At 45.7% G+C, this 24,532-nt stretch overlaps 1 protein-coding gene and 1 long non-coding RNA gene across 5 annotated transcripts in view; one reads left to right on the top strand and one right to left on the bottom strand.

Annotated features, from left to right (window-relative positions):
* Positions 1-16,536, bottom strand: part of SOCS5 (suppressor of cytokine signaling 5) — a 34,580-nt gene extending 18,044 nt beyond the window's left edge. Inside the window, exon 1 of one of the 2 annotated variants that reach the window (XM_084793298.1) lies at positions 16,381-16,536. The gene's annotated coding sequence lies outside the window, so the exon portion shown is untranslated. Of the gene's footprint in view, positions 1-15,806; positions 16,267-16,380 lie in introns of those variants that run through there. The other variant, XM_084793297.1, reaches the window with a different exon arrangement.
* Positions 16,537-16,704: 168 nt separating this feature from the next.
* Positions 16,705-24,532, top strand: part of LOC311603956 — a 29,274-nt gene continuing 21,446 nt past the window's right edge. For 2 of the 3 annotated variants that reach the window (XR_014781344.1, XR_014781345.1), the window contains exon 1: positions 19,114-19,259. This is a non-coding gene — a long non-coding RNA (uncharacterized lncRNA). Of the gene's footprint in view, positions 19,007-19,113; positions 19,260-24,532 lie in introns of those variants that run through there. The other variant, XR_014781343.1, reaches the window with a different exon arrangement.

The following is a 24,532-nucleotide window of genomic DNA, read 5'->3' as shown; positions in this document are numbered from 1 at the left end:
GAAAGCCTAAACTGTAAATTCTTAGTTTAAATTCCTCTTCCTCTCTCCCACTGTTTCTTAAATATTTTGAACTTTTGGCCAACTACAGTAAATATTCAAATACTGGTTTGTCAATCACCTCCAACATCTTTTCTGGATGGAAAAAAAGAAAAGAAAAAGAAAAAGCTAAGAAACAAATGTTCTCAAAAAACTGAGTAGTACAGCAGGCGCATCTCTCGAGCTCACGGCCAGCCCGGCCTACAGAGTGAGTTCCAGCACAGGACAGCCAGGGCTGCACAGAGAACAGGAAAGTGGTAACAAGCTGAACGTGGCACTTCACGCCCGCACTTTCAGCAGGCAAGAGACCAAGGCACTGTTCAACCTAACTGCACGGTAAGACTTTGCTTTAAAACACTAAAATTTCAAATTAATAGTAAATGTCAGAAATGGAAGACACCTCAAAGTGAAGGGGGCCAAAACAGATGAGAAAGAAAGTAAAGAAAATGGCGGTCAGAAAACAAGAAGCTGGGGGCGTTGGCTGATGCCATGATCTCAGCTTTCCGGAGGCTGAGGACCAGGGAGGAGGAAGTTGAAGTTTGAGGTCAGCATGGATAAAGAGTGAGGCTGAAGGGACTCTAGCCAGCCTGGGCATGGCTACTGAGCTGCAACTCACAGTCCCGTCCACCTGACCAACAGGAAAGCCTCCGTGGGACTCCTCACACTGCTGCGTGTGTGTGGGGTCTCAACAGATGGCTGCTTGGAGGCTTGACCAGGCTCTTCAGTAAGAGAAACCAAATGCTCTTTTGCATTATGTGTTAGTAGAAAGAGGCCCCAAACCAGAATTTTCTAGGCAGGAGGCAAACCACTGACAATCAAATTTCCAATAACCACCATCAATGATCTTCCATCTGAAAGGAAAGGAGTGAAGTTAACGGAATTTTCTTATCTACCAGATAAAAACTATTCTCTTTAGTGCCAGAGAAATTTCTACAAAAGCAAAACCACTAAGCTGCAGCAGCCACTTTCCTTCTCAGTGTCATGGTAAACACTGCACTTCATCCCAGCACTCGGGAAGCAGGCGGAGCGCTGTGAGTTCGAGGTCAGCCTGGTCTACAAAGCAAGTCCAGACAGCCAAGGCTACACAGAGAAACCCTGTCTAAAAAAATCAAAACCAAAACCCAAGAAAAACCCACTGTACTTCAAATGAGCAAGAACACACAGGTGTGTCCTGTACCACAGCGACAGAACTGACGGCGCTCCTGAGACAGGATCTGTCTCGTGAAATGCAGCGCTGTGCTCCCTCACCCATCCACCACGTTTCAGATGGGGCCCTGGGTAGCTGTCAGTGTGACTTCAACTTTATCTTTGTTTATACTTCAGCAGTTGTTTTTGGGAGATGCAGTAGAAACTTCTAGAAAGGTCTTACTGCTTTTAAGATGGTTTTATCTCCACCATCCTTTTCTTCACTGTAGTTTAAATATGTATGGAAAGTATCCTAAGGAGATGGTTTAAAATTTAAAACAAAGATTCTTGATAAATACTAATAGAGCTATTTCTTAAAGTAAAACAACCTATGCAGAGCCCTGTTATATAGTTCTTTATTCCACCCTAGAAAATATTAACAAAAAACCAAGCAGTACTAGCATTTTGTATCATAACAGCTGCCAGCAACATCTGTAATAAAAGGTCAAGCCAGAACAGCTTCAAGTTTCAGACCTCAAGCTTCTAAGTAGAAGAACACAATCTTCTTTAGCAAACGAGCAATTTCATATACGACTACAACGTCCCTTTATTATACCCACGCCCCAGCTCCCTACCTCCCCTCCCCTAGACACCTAACACCCTTCCGACTGTCAGAAAACAACAACCTTAATAACTTCTGAATAGCAGCCAAGTGCAAAGCACTCCGTCCCTTTATGTGAACTGCGTTACTTAGTCCTCAAACAATCTTATAAGCTGCCTAATGATACAGGCCTGCAGTCCTAACTATTTGGGAAGCTGAGGGAGGAGGCTCACAAGTTCAAGGCCTGCTTGGGCAATAAATAGCGTGAGTTCAAGCCCAGCCAAGGCAACTAAGTGAAATCAAATCCTGTCTTAAAGTAAGTAAAACAAGGGCCGGGTACAGCTCTGTGGTGAAGTATTTTGCACCATGGATGTCATAAGACAGGTTGAACCCCAGTACCACAGAAACGTAAAAATCTGCACAGTAGCTGCTAGTTATCAGTGTTGATAGAAGATTCCAAACAACTTGCCTACAACTACACTGCCCTTTACAAAGTCCACCAATACACAGAAACGAACCACTGGCCCCAACCACAAGGACAAGAACGAGCTGTGATTGCTGGCACACACAGCTGATAGAGGCAAAGGCTTGACCAACATGCTTTGACACTGCCTCCTCCTAATACAGTGTAAAACTAGGGAGTCTTCTGTACGAGTCTTTTCTAAGTTTGCTTAAACTAAAAGCCTATTTGCCCAGGCACAGTGAGTTTCTGGGTCTGCAACTGCTAAAGAAAACACATTCTAAAGCACTCACAGTAAAGTCATTTTGATTGAGTGGCTGAATGGTGCTGCCCTGTTTATTTGTCCATCAACTATGTTCTTTATCTTTCAATACTAACATTCTGTAGATTTCTAAGATGTTCTATACACAGATCTGAGTCACTAAGTGACTTTCTGAAGAATTTCCAGGTCCACATGCTTAAGATGCTAGGGGCAGACACTAAGTTTTCATCTCATGAGACACTAAAGAGTGAACTGCAGCTCAGTGGGAAGGGCTTGCTGGCCCTGCATGTGCAAAAGCCCCAGGCAGAAAACAAAACAAAGAAAGGAAAAGGAAAACTGAAGCAGACTCAAGCAAGATGAATGAAAACTCAAGGTCAGCCTGGGCTATGGTAACTAACAAAAGGAAAAGATGAGCCCAGCTATATGCAGTTCCATTCGCTGCCAGTACTGGAGTAGCTGTGACTGGGCTAGATACCCTGCAGGACAGGTGGGCTCTCCAGATAGCCCCAATTTATGACGCCTCACATTAGGATTTTCTGACTTCATGATGCTGGTCTGTTTTGGGTTAGCAGCATGCAGTGATATTCTCCTTGTGTCAAAAGTGAAGGCAAAAGGCTTGGACGACTAAATTATGAGTTCTACAAGTATCTTCCTGCTAGGACCAAGTAGAAGCCGAGGTGACATATCAAAACACTTTTTGAGACTAGAAAACAGGCGATATGGAAACACGATCCTTGAAAGGGAAAATGAGTTGAGTGGGCCTAGGACTGCCACAACTTATTGCCTGGAATCTCAATTTAAGAGGGAACCCGACAGTCAGCAGTCTGCCTGAACTGAGTGCCAAGGCTCAAGGGTCCGTGGCACTTGCGGCAATTTGCAGGACAGATCATAAACAGGACTGTTAGCACACTGCCCCAGTCTGCCTAGCACCGTTACCTGTCTGCTGCTGGGTGAGGCCCTGGCCAGGATTACAGAGGCCAAACCCACCTCGCATCCCTCAGCTCCTCTCTTACCTCTTGCTCCTTTCTTCCTCTCTTAGTGTCCCCTCTCTGTCCCCCTGGGGCGCCCCATGCTTCTACAATAAATCTTATACCATGTATTGTGGCGCATTTTTCATACTTAACAGAGACTATGAGAAGTGTTGAGAAACAGGGATGTGAAAGTAAAAATCTTACAAGCTTCTTGAAAATAATACTTCCACAGTACTGCTCACGAAATCAGATCTAAATAAGCAGACTTATATACTCTTCATTGCTATAGAGGACACAGAAAATTAACATAAAAGAAAATACTAATAAAATGAAAGACACCAGCAAAGCCTAGGCTGTTTTGAGCAAAAGTTTCACAAAGGAAAATATGCAAACAATCTACAAGCACATGACAGAATGCTCAGTTATCACCAGTTGCCAGGAAAGAGAAGTTCAAACCACAATGAGCTACCCCAAGGAGGCAAGCAGAACAGTGGAGGGGGTGAGGCAAAGACTTCAGAGTGCATGAGAGAGGATGTCAGTCAGTTTATGACCCCTTAACAACATACCCGGTAAAACACTGAGGTTTTCTTAAGAGGTGGTGGTTCTCAACCTGTGAACTGACCCCTTTGGGGATAGAATGACCCTTTCACAGGCATCACCTAAGCCCACTGGAAAACACAGATGGTTACATTATGATTCATAACAGTAGCAAAGTTAGTTATGAAGCAGCAGCAAAAATAATTTTATAGCTAGGGGTCACCACAACATGAGGAAGTGTGTTACAGGGTTGCAGTGTTAGGAAGGTTGAGAATCACTGCCTTAAGGGACACATTTACTTTAGGTCATGGTTTCGTAGGTTTCACCTCACCAGGGCCAGGAGGATGTGGTGAAGCAGGCAGACGGCTAATGACATCAGAAGTCAAGCAGCAGAGAAGAAACTGCCTGCACTAGGTGGCTCCTCCACCTTCCTCTTCCAGCACTCAGAGCCTAGGGCATAGTGCTGCCCACACTCAAGGCTGGATGGTGCTTAAGTAGCTCATTTCAGAGATGAGCCTTTTAGTCTCTTGGGCCTTTCTTGATCCATTAAGCTGAGAAGTTAAATTCACCTCAGAAACTATTTCCAGCAATTCCACACCTAGGAATTCCCAAAGAGAAGAGAGAACCCTGCTGTAGGAGGACACATACAATGTTCAACGCAGCTTATTCATGACAGTGAAAAGCTGAGAACAGCCCTTTCCACAACAAGTCATACAAGGGAAGACTAGCTTGTGGCTTAAAAAAGCAAAAACAAACAGAAACCTATCATCACGCGTATCACAGAAGAACCTCAAACATCACATCGATCGAAAGCCCAACATAAAAGAACACATCCTGCAGTACCCTTCTACTAAAATTCTGCAACAGGCAGAATTACTTTATTCCGTGTGTGTGTGTGTGTGTGTGTGTGTGCGCGCGCGTGTGTGCGTGCATGCATGTGTGAGCATCTGTGCGTGCATGTGTGAGCATCTGTGCGTGCATATCATGCGTGAATTCATGTCAGACATATTCATCAGGTGCCCTCCACTGCTCTTCACTTGGCTTTTTGAGTAGGGTCTCTTGTTGAACCTTTTCATCTGCACTGGCTGGTCTTCCAGCCTATGGGACGTACCTGTGTGTGAGGTTACAGACACACGTAGTCACACCTGGCTTCTTACACGGACGCCAGGGGTCCAACTTCTGGGCCTTATACTTGGACGGTAAGATCTTTACGTCAAGCTGTCCCCTGCAGCTTCCAACACTGTCCTATACAGGCGAGGGCAATCAGAACGCTGGCTGCAGGTATGGACAAAGGAGACCTCAGGAAACGCAGGAGAACAAGGAAATCTTTTTGGATAGACAGAAATTGTGAATTATATGGATATAAAAATTATGAAAAGAGTATGGAACTGGAGGTTGAGCATGGTGGCTCCGGTATGTGTGGATTAAAGTTTAAAGCTAGCCTCAGATACATGAGGCAGTTAAAAAACAAAAAAATTAAAAAGCATACTTGGCCTGTTTGTATTTTACTGCATGTATATGATACTTCTGATTCTTTTGTTGTTGTTAATTAAAACGATGACCAAAAGCTGTAATTCTGTATTTTTCCTGTCTGTCCACCCTTTAGAATGTTCTTTTTTTCGCTCCAAACTCTGCCTTGAAGACCATGTGCATGACAATCACCTGGCCCTCTTCTAACTTACTAAACCAGAATTTTGAGACCTACAAAGCTCTCAGGCACAGGAAGTTTTAAGAACGGCTGCTACAGAGACACACAGTAACAAAACGAAGAAAAGGCAGGGAGCCAGACTGCACACAGATAGCCAGCCCTGTCTAGACTACAAGCAGGTATCGCAAACAGTACGCACAGCTGCCATTAAGCGCAGAACTGCTCTTGGTTATTATCTCGGTTCAGGTCGGATGATCTACTAAACTGCTTCTGGGAGTCCCAGCTCCAGATTGCAGTTTCCAGCCATCTCCCTAGTCTAACCTCTCACTGACCCTGATTCTAACTGCTCCAGTTTGGACCGCCAATGTCCCCCAAAGGCGCAGGATCTGAAGGCCTGATCTCCCGGTGGCACTGTTAGGAGGCAGCAGGACTTTAAGAGGTGAGTCCTTAGGTCATCAAGGGCGTACCCTCAAAGACGATTATGGGCTTCTGGTCTCTTTCTGCTTCCCAGTCAATAGATGGCGATTTTATTTACTCCCACTATGATGCATTACATCACTATAAGCTCAAAGCAATGAGGCCATCAAGCAGACTAGAACTTCCAGAGCTATGAGCCAAAGAAACCTTTCCTCTTTATAACTGAATAATTTATGTACTGTGCTGCAGTGAAAGAAAACTGTCTTCAACCAGTGAACCGCTCTGGTCCCACTGCTCTCCTCCCTAATGCTCTTCTTCCTTGGCGTGTCTCCCGCCTTCTTACCAGTGTCACTCCTTTCGCTCCACAATCTTGTCTACTTTCTTTAGAGCTGAGCCTAAATTCACCTTTTTCACGAAACTCAAATCACCCACCAGGTTCTTTCCACACTCCTCTCCGGCCCGAAGACCTTGCTCCTCACAGATGTCCTTATTTTACTGAGACTGGACACCTCAATCTTATTGATTCATCAACTCCTTCCCCTAGTTTTGTGGGTCTCAGCCCCTCTAGGGGGTTACACAGCAGATGACACCGATCAGATACTTGCTTTACAAATCATAACAGCAGCAAAATTACAGCATAATAATAATAATGATAATGATGATGATGATGGCTGGGATCACATCAACATGAGGAATTGTTAAAGAGCCCAGCAGTAGGAAGGCTGAGAACCACAGGCCTAGTTAGAAGGAACCCTCCATCCAGGGGGAGCTGCAAGGTTACAGCACTCTTCATATTCCTCAAGGCCTCAAGCACCAACAACCTGGAGGGTCAGGGAGGGAGAAGCAAAGCTGCTGGCCCAGGGACACTGTGGACTAGATTTGAGAAAAGCCTCCAAGCTTCCATGTCTGGTCAGAGTACCCAACAGCTCAAAAGAATCAAAGATGCTAAAAACAAGCAGATTCATAGGCAGAGGGGGACACCTTTAGTCCTCAGCAGTTGGAAGGCAGATGCAGGGGAATGTCTGTGAGCTTGAGGCCAGGCTGGTCTATGCGGTGAGTTCCTGGATAGCCAGGGATACAGAGAGTCAAAGTTTTGGATGACAGTAACAGGTAAATATTTTAAAATGTTTACACTTTTGAACTCAAGTGCTAGGTGTTTCCATGACTTCTTGTTCTGAATGCATTATCATTTAGAAACTATGGTTATTATTTGCTATATTTCATGACTTTCAACAATAAACTATATGCATTCCCAATTGTATCTGTAAACAGGACCAAGTGTTAATTGGCATCCTGGCCATGTCATGGCTTATACATCTGTGGACATGCAAACCCAACATTCCCCTCTCTGGAGTTGAGACATGTACCACTTCCAGCACCAACCCATGTCTAGAGACTGGACTTCCGACAGGTGTTACTTCCATTCTACCACAGACGCCTTGGTCCACACCGCCAGACTACGTCTTTCCTACACAAAGGCAGTCTTAATGACATCCTTGCTGGGATCTCCTAGTGGGGGTCGGACAGGTCGCCTCACTCTTGTCATATGCGGTCATTAGTGAGTGAGGTCCCCACTCCCCTTCTCTCCAGAACGGTCTATGCCAAACAGTCCTACTTCCCAGTACACAGAGCAAACGCACATCTAACTCCACTACAGCGCCCAACACTTCTTCTCTTGTTCCCACTCTACCTTGGGAACATCACTTTTCTTTTATACGCATTTAGAAAACTCAAATTTTACCCATCTCCTTAAACACACTATGCCCTTTCATTTTTAATAATACAGAATAAATAGTAACCTAGCCTGGGTTATTTTATTTTTACGAGCTCCCTTATACTATTTAAAGCCATTAGCTAACCCCGTGCAGACATAATGAGTGAAGAAACAATCAGACAGTACAGCCAACTCTCAATTAGCTATTTTCACAAGCATACTGCAGCATCTGCAGACTAAAAAGAAAAGTGGAAAAAAGACTCTTTAACTCTATGCTGTGTTTCTTCCTTACAGCTCTCTTACAACTGTTAGCTTACAGATTGGAGATTTTTCTGTCTCTTCTGAACTCTGACCGTTAAGCTTCCCATCCCCATGCGTATTTTCTACTTTTGTTTCTCCCGTCACCTAAGGCTTTGCTCCCCTCTGGCCGTCTGCCCTTCACAAGAGCATCAGGGCTTCTTTATCCACCACTCTCATGTGCATGGCATTGAAAATTTACAACTATTTTCATATGCCCTTATTGCCCATATTACCGCACTTCCACATGTAACAGTATAAACGTGCACAGATTAAGGCCATGTCCAGGGAGAGCTGCTCCTGTGTGCTCTGGTGTGTTCTCTAGCGTGGAGACCACTCTGAAGCCCAATGATGCACCTCACATGCTGACATCCCTTTGCCTCCGTCTCCACCTGCTCCGCTCAAGCCTTCCTTCAGTCCAGGTCAACCCCTGCCTGCCCCCCGCAAGGCCACCATCAAGTCTGTCCCTCACTACTCAGCACTCCAGCGATTCAGAGACAGTACACCTATCTCTGTTGCCTTTCCTACTAAATGACATTTTCCTTGTGAATGACCATTCATGATTCAGGGTTTCATAAAGCAACCCAGGAAATATTTTACAGGTGACCAAAACTTACCTTCCAATTTCAAAGGGCAAAACTACATAGCAAACATTCCTAGTTCTTATTGAAAAGGATTTTTTCCTTTTTAAAATACATTTTTAATTTTTAAAATATTTCTGTGTTTTGCCTGCATGTGTGTGTCCCTGGTGCCTATGGAAGCCAGAGGAAGGCATCAGATTTTCTAGGACTGGAGTTATAAATGGTTATGAGCTATCCCGTGTGTGCGGGGAAATCGAACCTCGGTGTTGCCAGTAAGCTTAACCAGGGGCCATCTCTCCAGCTTAACCAGGGGCCATCTCTCCAGACCCTTTTTCTTTCTGCTCAAATTTTGCTATGGCTATGTAGCGGGGACTACAGTCACATTTGTAATGATCTTGCCTCAGCCTCTGAATGCTGGGATTACAGGCCTAGTTCACCATGCTCTTAAAAATCCCAAAGTAGGAACACTGAGGCAGGGATATCTCTTGAGTTCAAGGTTAGAGTTGGGGCAACATGAAGCTCTATACACACAGACACACACACAGACACACACACACATACACACATGAAGAGAGACAGAATAATTTAAGCACTGTCTACAAATCCTCTCAAAGTATTTATATATGCTCCTTAGGCAAGGAGTTAAAAGTACCTCATAAGTCCTAAATTAAACTATTAAGGGATGTTTTTAAAATCCTAAGATATGTGCAGGATTAATGATCAAAAGACTTGAGCCTTGATCCCAAATCCACCACATAATAGCTGTCTTGAGAAAGTCACTTAATGTCCTTGAGTCAATTCATTTGCATTAACTGGATAATGTCACCTACCTTTCAGAATTGTTGGCAAATGACGCGAAAGAACAGCTGTAAAATTACAGCTAAAAAGTGGTAATCTTCTGATAACTACTGTTATGTGCAATACCACTTTTGTTTTGAGAACCATGCCCAACAACCCTCAATATATTCTTGGACTTTCTGGTCCAACAGCAGCTATAATAAATGCCTTCAAGAAAGCCATCTATGTAACTGTGGACCCCCTTCCTGGGTCTCAAGTCAGGTCCTATAGATAGAATTTGGGAGTATCTTCATCCCCATGTATTCTCTCTGTGCTACATGACCACTCACCAAGGGATGTTCCCAGAGCTCCTCCCTGCTGGCCTGACTTAAATACCTGTACAGCACATGGCATCAGCTACAAACTTAGTGACTTTCATTGCCAGTCTTTTACATTTCTTAAAAACGTAAAATAAAACCAACTTGCTGATCTAAACGAAGGATAAGTTAGGCTGCACTCTCATGTAAACAGCCTGACGCTCTATTTAATGTTTAGAGATATTTTAGGTCTCAAACAACTGAGGCATCAGGTCCCAGGACCCCCATATAGAAAGTGGAGATGCGCAAGCCCCCTATACAAAACGGCATAGTATCTGCATAGAACCTATACACATTCTCCTGTCTACTTATATGAGGCAGGGTCTCTCTCACAGGCCTCAGGCTGGCTTTGACCTTCACATAGCTGAGGATGACCTTGAACTGTCATCCTCTTACTGCTGCCAGGTCTATAGACTTACTGCCACGCCCTGTTTATGCAGTGCTGGGGATCCACCACTTTGTACGCATGCTGAGCCAAGTACTCCACAGTAACTGAGCTACATTCCCAGCCGCTCTATGATACTGAAAAGGTAAAAAGCTACCTGAATAGCTGTTGCACTGTATTGTTAGAGAGAAAATGACAGAGCAGTCCACACAGACTCATTACAGGGTATACTTTTTCCCATAATATTTTCAGTGCAAGGTTGAATCCACAGATGAAGGACCTGTGGCTTAAAAGGGCAAACCACACACACAAGACAGAATGTGGCAGGAAAGGGCCAGTGATTGATGTTTACGTAGTAATTGATGTTTACATAGTATCCTACGGTATAGTAACAAAGGGGCTTGGGGAGGCACTGGCAACAAGCCCTGTGTGACTGCAGCCCAGCAAGGTACATGTACAATTAAGGCCAGGCTGTGTCATTAGGCAGATAAAGACTCCCAGGTACTAAGGTGCTGCCCTCTATGCTAGGTGACAGGACAGCCTGTGGCAATCTGTCTGAGTGAGGTGTAGTGCTCTGTCTCTTCCCTTGATCCGATCTCTCCTAGAGCCTCCTTTACGGAGATAAGGGAGGCTCACCAAGGCTTGCATCACTGTTTACTAGTGTAGATTTCTTTTACAGATGACACTTTCTTCTACAAAAAGACAGTTCTTTAAAACTATTCCAGTGTCAACAGTTTTTCTAAATATGCCAAAAGAAGTATATTTTAGGGTGGCATATTTTGGTTCCCCACAGCATTAAAATGCACATTTGAATGTGGGGAAATGGAACACTGTCATTGTGGTCTCTTTCCAATCGTTTATTCAAATTGTTCACCTACACATCAAGGCAGGTGACTAACTCCACTTAAAGTACCTGAGTAAAATGTCCTCAGTATTAGTGTGAGCCCACAGCCTAGCCTAATTACCCTTCCAAGGTTACCTCTGCTCTTACCAGATCCAAAGGCCTTTTCTCTCCTGAAGAATAAAATAATTGGCCAATGCACGCAGAGAATTTATGTTTATACGGTTCCTTGTTTCTCTAACAACTGTACGGAAGCTAAGAAAGTACTATGTATGGTCCACTCAGCCCATGTACCCCAAATGACAGACCATTCTCAATGTCACACAATTTTTACTATTTGCTAGCAATGCACACCCCCATCTAATAGAGGAAAAACTGACCTAATGCCTATTATATTTCAGTGATAGTATTTTTGATGCCTTCTAAAGTCATATTTAACTAAGTAATATACTCATATAATTAGAATATGTATATATGTAATAGACTCAAAGAAAACTTGTTTTTTTTTTTTCTACAGAATCCCAGTAGGTCATGACTCCAACAAGTATCCTATGAGCTGTGATAACATTGTTATCTTTATAATATTCAAAAGATTAGAAGTTGATCACTTCCCAAACATGAAAATTCTATAAAAGTGAAGGACGAATATAACCCTAGAAACTTGTGATGGCCACAGGAGAGTCCCAGGGACCTTCAGTGGTCCTGGCCCTGCTAACAATGGCTACTAACTCTCACCACCCAAAGCATCTGCTAAACCACACTGCGTAAAACTAGCTGGACCTGAGTTACAGCAAATTAGAAGAATTTACGCTTAAACATTGGAGTTACACAAACTGCTAAAACCTAGCAAGTTAATGAGTAAAGCTTTAAGAAACAATTCAATTGATAAGGTCAGTGAGATGGCTCAGCAGTTAATAGTGCTTGTGGTGCCAAGCCTGACAACTTGAGTTCAACTCCCAGAACCTACACAATAGGAGAGAAGTGACTCCTACAAGGTGCCCTCTATTCAATGCACATGCTCGCACACATACATACACACACACACACACACACATATGCAGTAAATAAAGAAAATGTTGATGAGAAATTCACTTACTGAAAACAGGATTCAATGATTTGTTTTCACATGGTTCCATTAGCAGAAAGTAGCTGCAGTCACTAACAGACCTCATAAACTCTTATTTTCCCTATCTAGCTCACTCAGAAAGATCTAGAACTCTGTATTTTCTCCATAATACCTGCAAAAAAAGCATTTGCACTTTTTCATTCTAGAATAATGAAACTGGGACTAGGGTTTCTTGGAGACACTGAAGAAAGGGCATTTTCCTCCAGACCCAATGTCTGGTATTGGAGTCTGTTTTTTAAAAATGGCAATAGACACATGAGCAAGAATGGGGTGTAAATTTATAACTTGCATGCGTGGGTGCCACACAAAAGATGAGTCTCAAAAGAGGGCCAGAGCTGAGAGGGTGCCTCACCAGCGGAGCGCTTGCCTTGTTGGGCACGCTCGGCGCTCTGGATTCCACAGCAGCACTGGGGACTGGAGGTCAGGATCGGAGCTTATAATTTTGAATGACAGAAAGGAACAGAGCTTGAGAAACTGGGGTGACGGTAACAGGTTATGGGAGGGTGAATGGAGGAAATGCACTTCAGAGCAAGGACTGTTGTCTCACACCGACAAGACATCTCAAGTAAGAGCCCCCAAAGACCATGTGACATCCTCAGGGTATGTGACACCTGGGGAAACCTGGGGAAAGGTGGATGGCTTCATTCATTCTCTTCTAGATTCAGATATGGCAGACACAGGAGCCTTAAGGAAGCTGTGTGACTGTATTTTTTCACTAATAGGTTTCCTTTTCAGAGACACATTTCTCCCACTTACAAGGGCAGCTTTTCAGAGACACTCTATGTGCCCTTTGGAAGGGCCACCTGGGAAGACGCCAAAGGAGCACACTTGGGGTTAGGGCTATTTAATATCCCCCACCATTCAGAGAAATGTATACATTAACTAATTTGATATGCAGATCCATGTAAAGTCTAAGGTAAGCCAAGGCAGGACGGCAAGGCATGCCATTTCCACTCACTGTCCTTAAAGGAAATAATTATTTGATTTGTGTATTTATCTAGGATTTTTTTTTGATAGCCTGAAAAAATATAGTAACAGCAAAGGGAAAAAGAACATAATTAAGCCTAGTAAAACACAGAAAATACAGCCTGATATTCGCTGTGCCTTTCCATGTGCTAGGCACAGCTAATCATCAGCGACATGCCAAAAGGCAGGTAGGTACTGCCTTCCTTTCTTTCTTTCCATCTGTCCATCTGTCTTTCTTTCGAGACAGGAATTTACTATGTAGCCCCGGCTGGCCTTGAACTAGGCATGTGCAGCCCTTGGCTGGCCCTTAACTAGTGCCTACTCGGCTCTACCTCCCAAATGTTTTGATTATTGATTACTGGTGCACCACACCCAACCAGGGCAGCTTCATGGTAAGTGGCTGAAATACAACTCTTGTCTCTGTTACAACTGTGGTATAAACTGTATTTCATAATTATGTGATTCTACTTCCTTTTAAAGAGATTGCGATCTACTTCAACATAAGAAAACCCCCACAATGAAGAAAATAATCTTCACACAATTCAGTTAAAAGTACAAAATAAAACCCTTTTGAATTCTAAAAGCCTCAATTAATTTTAGCACAGAAAGAGAACACTAGCTTAATCTAAAATGCTCATCTAATATTTTAATCTAGATGACAGTTTTGTCTCGTTGCAATGAGAGAAAACCATTAGCATTTCCACTAATAACGCAGCACATTGTTTTTTTTTTAACTTTTAAATAAAAGCTTATGCAGCTCTGCATCATTTCATGTATAAAGCATTCAAAGTTCTCCAACATTACAAAGGAACAGTTACAGTTGGCACCAGAAAGCTTAGAAACAAACAGCATGGCTGTGAGAAAGTAGAAAAAGAACCCAACACCACTCCAGTCTGGCCCCACCACTCCTGGCTCCGAGGGCAACTAGCAATTTAGTCCCTTCAAAAGCCTGGGGCCTTGATTCCTAATCTACAGCACAATCATCTCCACCTTCTACTATTCCAGCTCTGAAAGAAATGACTCATCGGCATCTTTCCTACAAGCCTCTCATCCTCATTTTGTGTAAGTTATCACCATTACTTCACAGGCAGTAAACTGTTTTGCTTTAGGCCCACAACAGTAGGGAACGAGGTGAAAAGGAAAGCCCCCCCCCCCCCCACCGCTCACAGCCTGTCGCCATAGCCCATTCTCAAGGTGAATGCTGTAGAAGCCATTATAATGTCAAAAGGTGTTAGGTTTCAATATTTTAAGCTGCTGTTTCCTATGCCAGTGCATTCTCACTAAGGACAAATAGTAAAATTCAAGGACAATAAGGAGAAAAAAAAAATATAATTACCCACTACTTAGTCAAGAACTCAGAAGACCAACTGAAAACATTAGCACCCCCTTTTTTCAGAAATGTTTTAATTAGCCAGCAAGGTATGCTCCAGATTTTTCCCCCTAAATTTCAAGCACTCCCTAATTGAATGAGTTTCGCTTTGTAAGCCGGAGAGAACTCAACCAATGTATGAAATTAATAAGGGAGCTGTGGCTTTGAAAAGATATTCACGACTAGCTCTGCAATTCTTAACTTAGTCTATTCTGTGGCCATGGAAAAGGTGACATCCCTGCAGGACAGCCACGAAGGTGAACTCTGGACAACAGCCATTGCCCATGCTGGGTGTCTCGCTTCCGCGGCTAAGCCAGTCTCGGAAAAGGACTATGAATATGAGACTATTAAGATTAAAAGTACCCTTTTGACTACAACTCTCAACTGTTAGCACACCCGAGCTCATTTTACACTGCTTCCTGCCACCAACACCTTTCTCAATCAATACTTAGAGACCATTTTTAAACTTCTATACAACATGTAGTTCAATTTACACGGCCTTGTAAAGAAATGGTTAAAGGCAAGCATGGCTTACTAGTCTTCTGGGATAAACGTCAGTAAATCGTAATAGTACCGTCCAGCCTCATGTTAACTTTGAACGAAGCAAGCCTCCGGTGTAGATGGAGAAGCAGCTACAAGAATTTCAAGGTGCAGCTTGAAGAATGTCCAGGAAAACTGGTAACTGCCCAAACCCATCAAATATATACATACATATATAAAATAAAGGTCCGCTGACCCAAGTCCAGCAGAGAGACACCTTTTGCTTGGAACGCCAAAATAAAATGTCAAAACCTCGTGACTGCTCCCCCCAAGCCTTCAAAGTTGAGAACCAAACCAAGATGTACTTACGCTGTTTCTTTGCATCCTCCTGTCAATGAAACTCCCTCCCCATAAAGTCACTACGCTTCAGCTACTCGGACGCCCAAACCCCAGGACCAAAGAACCATGTATTGAGAGCCCAAAGACAGAGAACAGGGTCTTCCTTGCGGCCGCCTCCGCATCCTGTGCTTGCCACCCCAGGTTAAACCCCCGGAGATGCTACAGTCTTTCTCCGCATCCACGCTCCCCGGCTCCTTCCTTTATTTCTCCGTACATCTTTTACGGTCGACCTTGAAGACCCTCAGGTCGGAGCTCTGGGGCTTCAGGTAAACCGGCTGATCCCCTCTACCCTTGCTGTGGGTGCCCGACGACCTCCCCCACCCAGTCCCGACCCACCACGACCCCGATGACGAATGCCCTCCTATCAGCCCCAGACGACCCCTTCTTCCCCTTAGGTGCCCTGACTCCAACCGAAAAGCAATTCCTCCGAAACGTACCGAGAGCCTACTGCGCGCAAGCTCCCACTACGCGCGGTAGCGTGCCCAGGGGCTCGATGCCCCGGCTTGTCTTCCTCTTCCCGGGCGATCCATCCCGGCCCAAGGGCCGTGCCGCCTGCGCCGAGGTGCGGAGGCGCCCGCGCGAGGAGGACTGCGCCCGGCGCGGGGACCCGGGCAAGGAGAGGCGGCCGCTTGCGGGCGCTGGGCGGCCGCGGGGACACTCGGCGGCCGGGGCACGCGGGGCGGCCTCATCCAGGGCACCTGCGGCCAGGCAGGACAAGCCGGGGCAGCGCAGCAGGCAGCGACAGGGCGAGTCCGCCCGTCCGCCCGCTCCCTTGCTCGCCCGCGCGTCCCGTCCTCCGCTCCTGGGCCAGCCGGCACAGCCTCGCTTCCTCTGGACGGAGCCCGGGGACCCTAGCGCGGCCGGATGCCCCCGCCAGCCCCCACCCCTTCCCGGCCGCCTCCCCCTCGTCACCCTCTCCCCTCCCCCCGCCCCCCAACCCCCCACCGGAATGGAAAATACCTCCCGGGGCGGGGGGCGGGCGGGGCCACGCCTCCCTGAAGGGCAGCCTACCGTGACCAATGGCAGGCGGGGCTCTGGAGGGGCGGGATTCCCGGTGGCCAATCCAGAGGCGGGTAGGTGAAGGCCCGAGGAGGGAGGCTGGGAGCTCGGGAGGGGAGGCCGGCGACTCCGGGAGGTCCGGCCGCCGCGGTGGTGCGTGCTGTGCGCGGCTGCCATTTTGGAGTCGGGCAGCTGCGACAGCGGCCAGGCTCGGCCGGAAAAAAGGGAGGAGCCAGTCAGGTGGGAGAGAGGCTGTCACGTGGGCGCGGTGGGCGGGGCAAAGCCGGCGAGGGCTCTCGGGGAGGGGGCGAGGATGGCGAGTCTAGGAGGCTGGAGAGGGTCACGTGGCGGCGGGGAGGGCCAGCGGTGGGCGCAAGGGTGGAAGGTCAGCCCGAGGTAGGGTGCGGAGTAGCTTTGTTCGTTTGGTCTCCGTTAGGGCGACTGAGAGGAAAATGCTGAATGGAGGTTGCGAGTGCCGGGTAGGAAAATGTGAATGAGTCTCCCTAGCTCCCTTCTGCACGGAGCCATCCAAGTCACTGGATTCCAGTGTTCTCGGGAAACCGGGCACCTCATTGAATTCAACTCTTCCCTTCCAGGCAGGTCAGCTGCCACCAGGATGACTCATGCACGAGGGGAGGGGTGTTGTAGCTCCCTCTTTTTGCCTGCATTTTATATGGCTCGCCCCCGCCATTGAAATGACTGCAAGGACAGAGAACTGTATCTGGGGGGGATTGTGGTGCCCGCGAGACTTCCTCAGCTGGCTTTTTAGAAACTTGGTCACCATTCATAAACTAACCGACCACTTACTCTTAGACATACGTACGTACGTACATACATACATACATACATACATACATACAACATACGGACACTTTCCAAGGCTCAAACAAAATAAGACTTGCTTTCTGAGTCAAATACGGTCTGTTCTCCCTGCGAATCTACTGAAAGGGGTCCTCCTCCTTTCAGTGACATCTATATATGCAAGTCCAAGGGTCACTTTTTTTTCTGTTTATTTGAAACAGTCTCACTCTATAGCCCAGGATGGCGTGGAACTCACTGTGTAGCTATAGCCTAAGCTGGCCTCTAGTTAGTGGTCCTACTTCAGCTCGCTGAACATTAGGAACATTGACCACGGTTAGTCTTTTATTGCCTTGCAGTGGAGCCTGTAGACGACATTTTTCTTGAAGGCTATTCTGAGACTCTTTTCGAGACCCACCCTACCTTTCTTAACGTGGTACACAGCAGCTTTTGGACTCTTGTCTGGTGGAGTTATATACCCACATCAGAACGCATACTTTGTGAAGTTCCCGAAGCCTGCCCGTCCTCTTTCCCTCCTGTGGTTTGGTAGTGCCTTGGCAACTCACTCCCAGAGCCCCTTGAACCGGAGAGTAACCCTCCCTCCACCTTCTTACGGCTCCTAGTTTAGATCTCCATAGACCCGTGAGTTACTCTTGGTCCCTAGCATGAAGGTGGTAGAAGCTTAAAAAGACAAGAGAGGTTAGTAGGAAGCTTTAGGACATGGGGGTGGCGGCGTACCCTCATAGTGGGTTGTGAAACCGTCACCCCTCTGTTTCATTTCCTGTCTGTGGAGTGAGTGGTTTTTCTGCACTCCTGCCCTCTTCTAGTTCACTTCAGCTGTCAACCTGCCTGCCACACCCGGGTGTTATCTGGGGGGGGTGGGTGGGTGGGGGAAATCGCAAATGGAGGAGTGCCTTGATCAGATTGGTTTATGGATGTGTCTGTCAGTGTTTTCTGATTGCTCATTGGTGGAGGAGGGCCCAACCACTGTTCGCGGTGCATTCCCTGGGCAGTGGCCTAGACTGTAGAACGTGACTAGTTTGCACGTGAGCCTAGGAGCAAGACAGTAAGTACGTAGCTTGCATCAGTGCTTTCTGGTTTGATTCCTCTTCCTCCTTGGGTTCCTGGCCCAGCCTCCCTCGTGATGAGGTGTACGCTGTAAGGGTAAATAAACCCTTTCCTCCCCGCCTTGCTTTTGGTCATTACGTTTTTCACAGCGACGGAAAACAAACAGGATCACGCCCCAGTGCGCTTGCCCTCCATCCCATGAGAGGCCCATAAAGAATAAGCTTAACCAGGTCAGGACTGGAACCTCCAGAACTGGGCCAGAATAAACCTGTTCCCGTCTCAGGTTGATGATTGTAGTGACGTAACCCTAAGCGAAGCACTCCTACTTCTCACGGGGTGTTACGTTGCCCGTATTCACTAAATGCCCTCTTTCCGTTGCCGCCGTCACTTCGTCATTTGTGCCATTTAACCACAAGGCCAACGTTTATTGAGCATTTTAGTATTAGCTCAAGATTTTATGATCAACAAAACTGACAAGGTTGCCGAATGGAGGAAGACAAACAGTGCAAGAGTAAATTAGTAACCAGGTAAGCCAGGGCTGATATGCATTACCAAAACTAAAACAAGGGAGGCCTGGCAGAACTCTGGTTGCTGAGCCTCACTGCAGTGACCCTGCCTCCCGCTCGCGTCTCCTGTTATCTTCAGAGGGGACTGACTGCCTTGGCTCTTTCGCCTGGTCTCGGTGTCATTCTCTTCCTTCTGCTGGCAGTTTTCTATTGCTGCTGCCTAAATAAAAGCCCTCCACACAGATGATCAGCTATTCACACCTCAGGTCAGAAATCCTATGGGACACGAGGGTTTGGGGGTTTGTTTTTGTTTGTTTGTTTGTTTGTTTGTTTTGGTGGTGGTGGTTTTTCTTTTTCCTTTTTTGGAAACGGAGTCTTCTTCCCCTGCGGCCCAGAACTCATAATGATCCTCCGGTCTCATCCCCTGGAGTGCTGAGGTTACAGGTGTGAGCCACCGTGTCCAGCAGGAATAATGTTACGTTCGCATCGTGGTGCCTGTACAGTGCCTGCTCAGAGCAGGTGAGTGTTGAGTGAATTGGTGGTCCCCTGATGCTTGCACTGGGCTACCACAAAAGCAGCCCCAGCTCAAATCAGAAGGCAGGGCCAGTGACCTCACCTAAGGGAGTGTGGTAGTAGTGATGTTTGGAAGTGGGAGACAGGATTATGAATGATAGCGCCTGGTTCGGTCCCTTCTAGGCCTGGCACTCCATGAGGTTGCACTCCATGTGTGACAGCATTTGCTTCATAAATACCCTTCACTCGGCAGTGCCAAGTACATGCGGACAATTTAAAAGTACTCTTTGTTTCACAGATGAGCCTCAAACCCAAAGAACTCCGGGTGAGTTGCCAGGAGAGGCCCTGCAGGAGGCTGCAGTCGCCACTTCCCTCTGTATTTCCAGGCCCTTGGGTATTGCACCCCAACAGGGAACAAGCTGTTGCCAGTTCCGCCATAGTCTTTGTAATTAAATCCAAGCCTGGCAGAGGGCAGTACGTAATTATGAAGTATTATTATGGTTTTTATCATTATTAGGCACCCAGCTGCCCAGCCCAGGAAACCACAGTAGTAAAACACTGAGACCCAAGCTCCTCTCCCAGCTGGCGTGAGTAAATACCAGGTGTACTGGCACAGAGTTTTGCAGCTCCACATTCATCAAGATGAGACCTTCTGTCCCTTGCTTTTGGCAAGATACAATTTTAAATGAATGGAAAAAGGAAGTGCAAAGAAAGACCTTTGCCACCGCCTCTGAATCAAATTCATTTTTCCCCATCTCCTGAGAACAATTTCTTCTCATCTGCATATTTATGGCAGGAATCTCTTCCAACTTTATCCTTGACCTGCACACTTCCTGAGCATCATTCTACAGTGTCTCCTGAGAACGTATGGAATTAGTGAGGGTGCTTGCAAGGAACACAAAGAAAGAATGCTCAGAAAGTACAGGCATGTGTTTAGTGGACTGCTATTCAGTGCCAGGCTTGGCATTTCCACGTATGGTAGCTGACTCAGTGTACAGCACCCTACGGGGTAGATTTCATTATCCCTACTTCCTTCAAGGTCACAAAGACTTAGTAAGGGACAGAACTGAGGTCGCAAAACAAACACAAAGAGTTGGTGATTACTCAAAGTGACTTCTTGTTCATACTGGCAGCTGAATGGGAGTATCCGATTTCACCTCTTTCTATCAACTTAAAAGTGGTTTCCTGTACAAAGTAGATTTTAAGCTGAGCACTGAAAGGACAGTTCGGAAGTGATGTTGAGGGAAGCGTGCCAAACGAGGACGCCGAACTGGCCGTTAGCCTAAAATCAATCAATAAGAAAAGATCTTTGTTGTTACTCAGAGATGAGTCATGTTATATTCTTCAAGTGCCTCCATTGGCTCAGCTGCTCCAAATGGGAAAGGCAATCCTGTGGTCCTGGGCTGGGGGGCTTGGGCTCAGGAAGGGTGGGCCAAGCATGGAGGCAGGATGAGTAGGGATTGCAGAGTCCCCCAAATGGCTAGTGAGCCCACACGTCCAGCCTTGGCTTCGGAAGCGACTGGAGCTATGGCAGACCGCTGCAAAACATGTTTGTAGCTGGTCTGTGCACAGCCGTTTCCTAAGGTTCTGTCTGTCTGTCTGTCTGTTTGTTTTTCAAGACAAGGTTTCTTTGTGTAGCCTTGGCTGTCCTACACTCACTTTTGTAGGCCAGGCTGGCCTTGAATTCACAAGAGATCTGCCTGCCTCTGCCTCCCTGAGTGCTGGGATTAAAGGCATGCACCACTGTGCCCAGTTTCCTGGCTTTTTTTCCCCCTAAGTCAATTGATGAACAATTTTAAAATAATTTATTTAGTACTTGCTATATTTCATAAGGAATTCAACTTCTGATATCTTTAGTCCTTTTTACAGGGACTTAAAATTCAATAGAATACACTTTAAAATATACTAACTAGTTTGCTCTGTTTTGAGATGCATACATTCCTTTATAACTACCATCATTATCAAGAAATCGAGCATTTCACCACTTTTAGAAGAGGCTCTCATGCCCATTTGCAGCAGTAATTTTAATATATATATATATATAATCAAACCCGGAGCCCTGCCTATCCTAGGCATGTGCCCTAGATGCTACGCACTTTTCTCCCTCAAACTGTATTTAAATGGCTCCAAAATCTAGATCTTCATTCAGCTTCTATCTTGCTTTCACATTCTAGATTTTCCTTTTCATACCAGCTTCAGCTATCTTCCCGGTAGTTACAATCAGGTACACTAACCAAACCAAACCAATGGCAAACGCTTTAATTTAACTACAACAAAACTATCCTCTCCTGCTGCCGTTTCCCTCCTAGATTAGTTTGCCCCAACAAATCATATCCCCCCCCCCCCCCCCCCCGCCATTCAGAGTCAGTAGGTGAATCTAGGGCGTGCAAACCTTCCAACTAGGTTCTTCCCACTTCTCCTGCCCTCACTCAGTTATCTCATGGGCACAAATGCCCAGCGCTCCTAACTCCTTTCTTTATGCTCCAATTCACCCACCAATCTGCCACTGTCATTTTCTTTCGAAAACCCAGATCTGTCTATTTCAATCTCCTGTTTTCATGGGCTGCCCAACTGCCTGTAAAATAGCGCTGAATATTGTTTTTACAGTATTGCCCCTTCTGGGCAATCGCCCCCTTTGGACATTCCCGTATGTATGTATGTATATATGTATGTATGTATGTATGTGGCCTTCTTCTTCTTCCTCTTCTCCTCCTCCTCCTTAGTTTGTCATTACATTACCTAATTGTGCCTCCTTTACCTGAAAACGGTTCATTTTCCACAGCCCCATTTAAAAGAGCTTCCTTTGGTGAAGCCTTTGTACACCCCTGCCCTGGAGACAGTCCCCTCTAACATGTGCCCTTTCCCAGAATGCTTCGCCTATGTTTATCATGCTGCTGGTGAAAGAGCGCAGGGTAGCTGCATCAGAAGACCTCAGAGGGAAATCTTGGTGCTCACTGCTGTGGTCTCCAGTGCAAGTCGTAAAACATCTCCAACCCTTGGCTCGTTCACATGGAGAATGGCCATTGAGGCAGCTGTGGCTAGAGAGCTGTGTCTTCTGGTGGATTTTGAGCAGCTCAAGTAAAAACCCAACATCTGGACATCTTTCTGTCCCTTTCCCCTAACTTGGTGCCTGTGTCGGCTTGTTCTGTGGCCTGGCTTATGGCAGAATTTACTCCTTTACTTTTTTTAGAGGCCCATTTCCCCAATGAGTTTACCACGGTTAACTCTCTTCACCTGTTTTCTGTGCTGATTCTTCACAAGCAAAACATGATAGTTTTTGGCCTTTTCATAATTATTTATTGGTTTTATAATTAGTCACATAATGTTCTCGGGACAAACAAAATAAGTATTTGTGATTTGTTTTAGAAACCTTTAGTAAAAGGCAAAAGACTTATACAATCAGAGGTTAAGAGCACTGCTTGCTCTTCCAGAGGTTCTGAGTTCAATTCCCAGCAACCACATGGTGGCTCACAACCATCTGTAAATGAGATCTGGTATGCAGGCATGCACACAGGGAGAACACTGAATATATAATAAATAAATCTTTTAAAAAAAGAAACCTTTAGTTACTCATGAACTTTTCAAAGCCATTATCTGCCAGCCCTGTTCTAGGCACTTGAACATACAAAAGGAACAAGAAAATCCCTAACACTTACATCATAGGTATGAGTGGGGCAGCAAACACAAACCATGAACGATCCTGACCTGCGTAGTTAAAAGTGCTACAGATAGCTTAGAACACGACGTAACTGGAGTGGTCAGGGTAATCTTCCCCGAGGAAACGGTGATGAGTCAGAAGAAAGCATACAAAATACAGGTGCGAGAGCATTCCAGGCCAAACAAAGACACTAACAAACCCCAAGGCAGGAGCAGAAACTTGAAGAACACAAGGAAAAAAACCAAAGTTTTGGTAGGGCTACCGGGAAATATATGGGGCCAGGTCCTATGAAGGATTGAGGGTCAGTGTGAGGAGTTTACGTGTAAATGTAATCATAATCCACTGAAGCATCTTGAGCAGGAATATGATATAATAGGACTTACATGACAGGACTCAGTAGTTCGTTTCCTACATAACTTGTAAGTGTTCATATGGAGTGTATTCTCGGGGCAGTGGGGCAAAGGGTCAAGAAGCAGACCAGTTGCTTTAGTCCAGGCTACAGATGATGGAAATTAGGGTGGCAGAGATAAAGATGGCATGGAAGAGATGATTTGAACAGTTTTACAGATGGATTTACTGATGGAAAGGGAACGCCATCAAATATAAGTAATTTGGTGTGTGAACATTTCTGTCTATTGAGTACCAACTCTGTGGCAGGCTCTGAGATGATAAAACTTCATGTCCTAAGGAGATTGACAGTGGAAAAGAAGGCATCATAGTCTGTCACTGTTACAGTTGTTTTTATACAACTGTGTTTCTTTCTCTTAGCTTACTTCTTAACCCAGCTATCACACAAATAACTTTTATATTTGTTTATAAGGCTTTACAGCGCAATCTTGGGCACTTTAAGTCTGTTCTTAACACTCTCTGTGATCTGACTCCCAACTTTGCCAAAATCCCCAAGTTACCTGCTTTTTAGTTCTTTCTTTGCTCCAGATGAATCTTCTTCATCTCTCCTGCACCTCTGCCTGTGGCTGAGTCTCCTTGCTGAGTCCTCTACTCCTCTTCTCACTCATCCTCTGCTACCTGGCAGGAAGTCCCGCCCTAGTCTCTCCCCTGCTCAGCGATTGGCTGTAAACTGCTTTGTTGGCATATAAGGGGACAGTTGGGGAGCAGAGTTTAAACAACATTGAGATAGGAGATTCTCAGAACAAGGCTTGCAAACAGATACAGGAGATACAGAAATCAGTATTTGAATTACACATTAACCTTATGCCAGCGTGTCATGGCTGGGGAATGTTCAAGCACAAGTTGCACACAGGTTGCTGGTAGCATTAGGAAGGACCCCTGGCATAGTGCATCATCGACGTGGCCAAGAGTCCATCTTCTAGATAATATAGACATCAGACGCTCAGCCTTTATACCTATATGCAGCAAGCAAGCCACACTTTAGGGAAAAGGTTGTATTGACTTATTTGGTTTTTTGTCCTTATTTTAGGGGGCTGTTTTCTTGGGGACAGTTTCTCACTGTGTGGCCCAAGCTGCCTTGAACTCGTAATCCTTCCTCAGGCTCCTAAGCACTGTGATTAGTAGTCAGTACATGATCATTGGAAACAGCATGTTCCACAATCTCCACTTGATTGGTTGACTTTAAAAAAGAGGGAAGAGGGATAGAGAGAGA

This window comes from Acomys minous (genome assembly GCF_964271855.1).
Source record: "Acomys minous genome assembly, chromosome: 8".
NCBI lineage: Eukaryota > Metazoa > Chordata > Mammalia > Rodentia > Muridae > Acomys > Acomys minous.
This window is presented reverse-complemented; position numbering and strand designations above follow the sequence as displayed.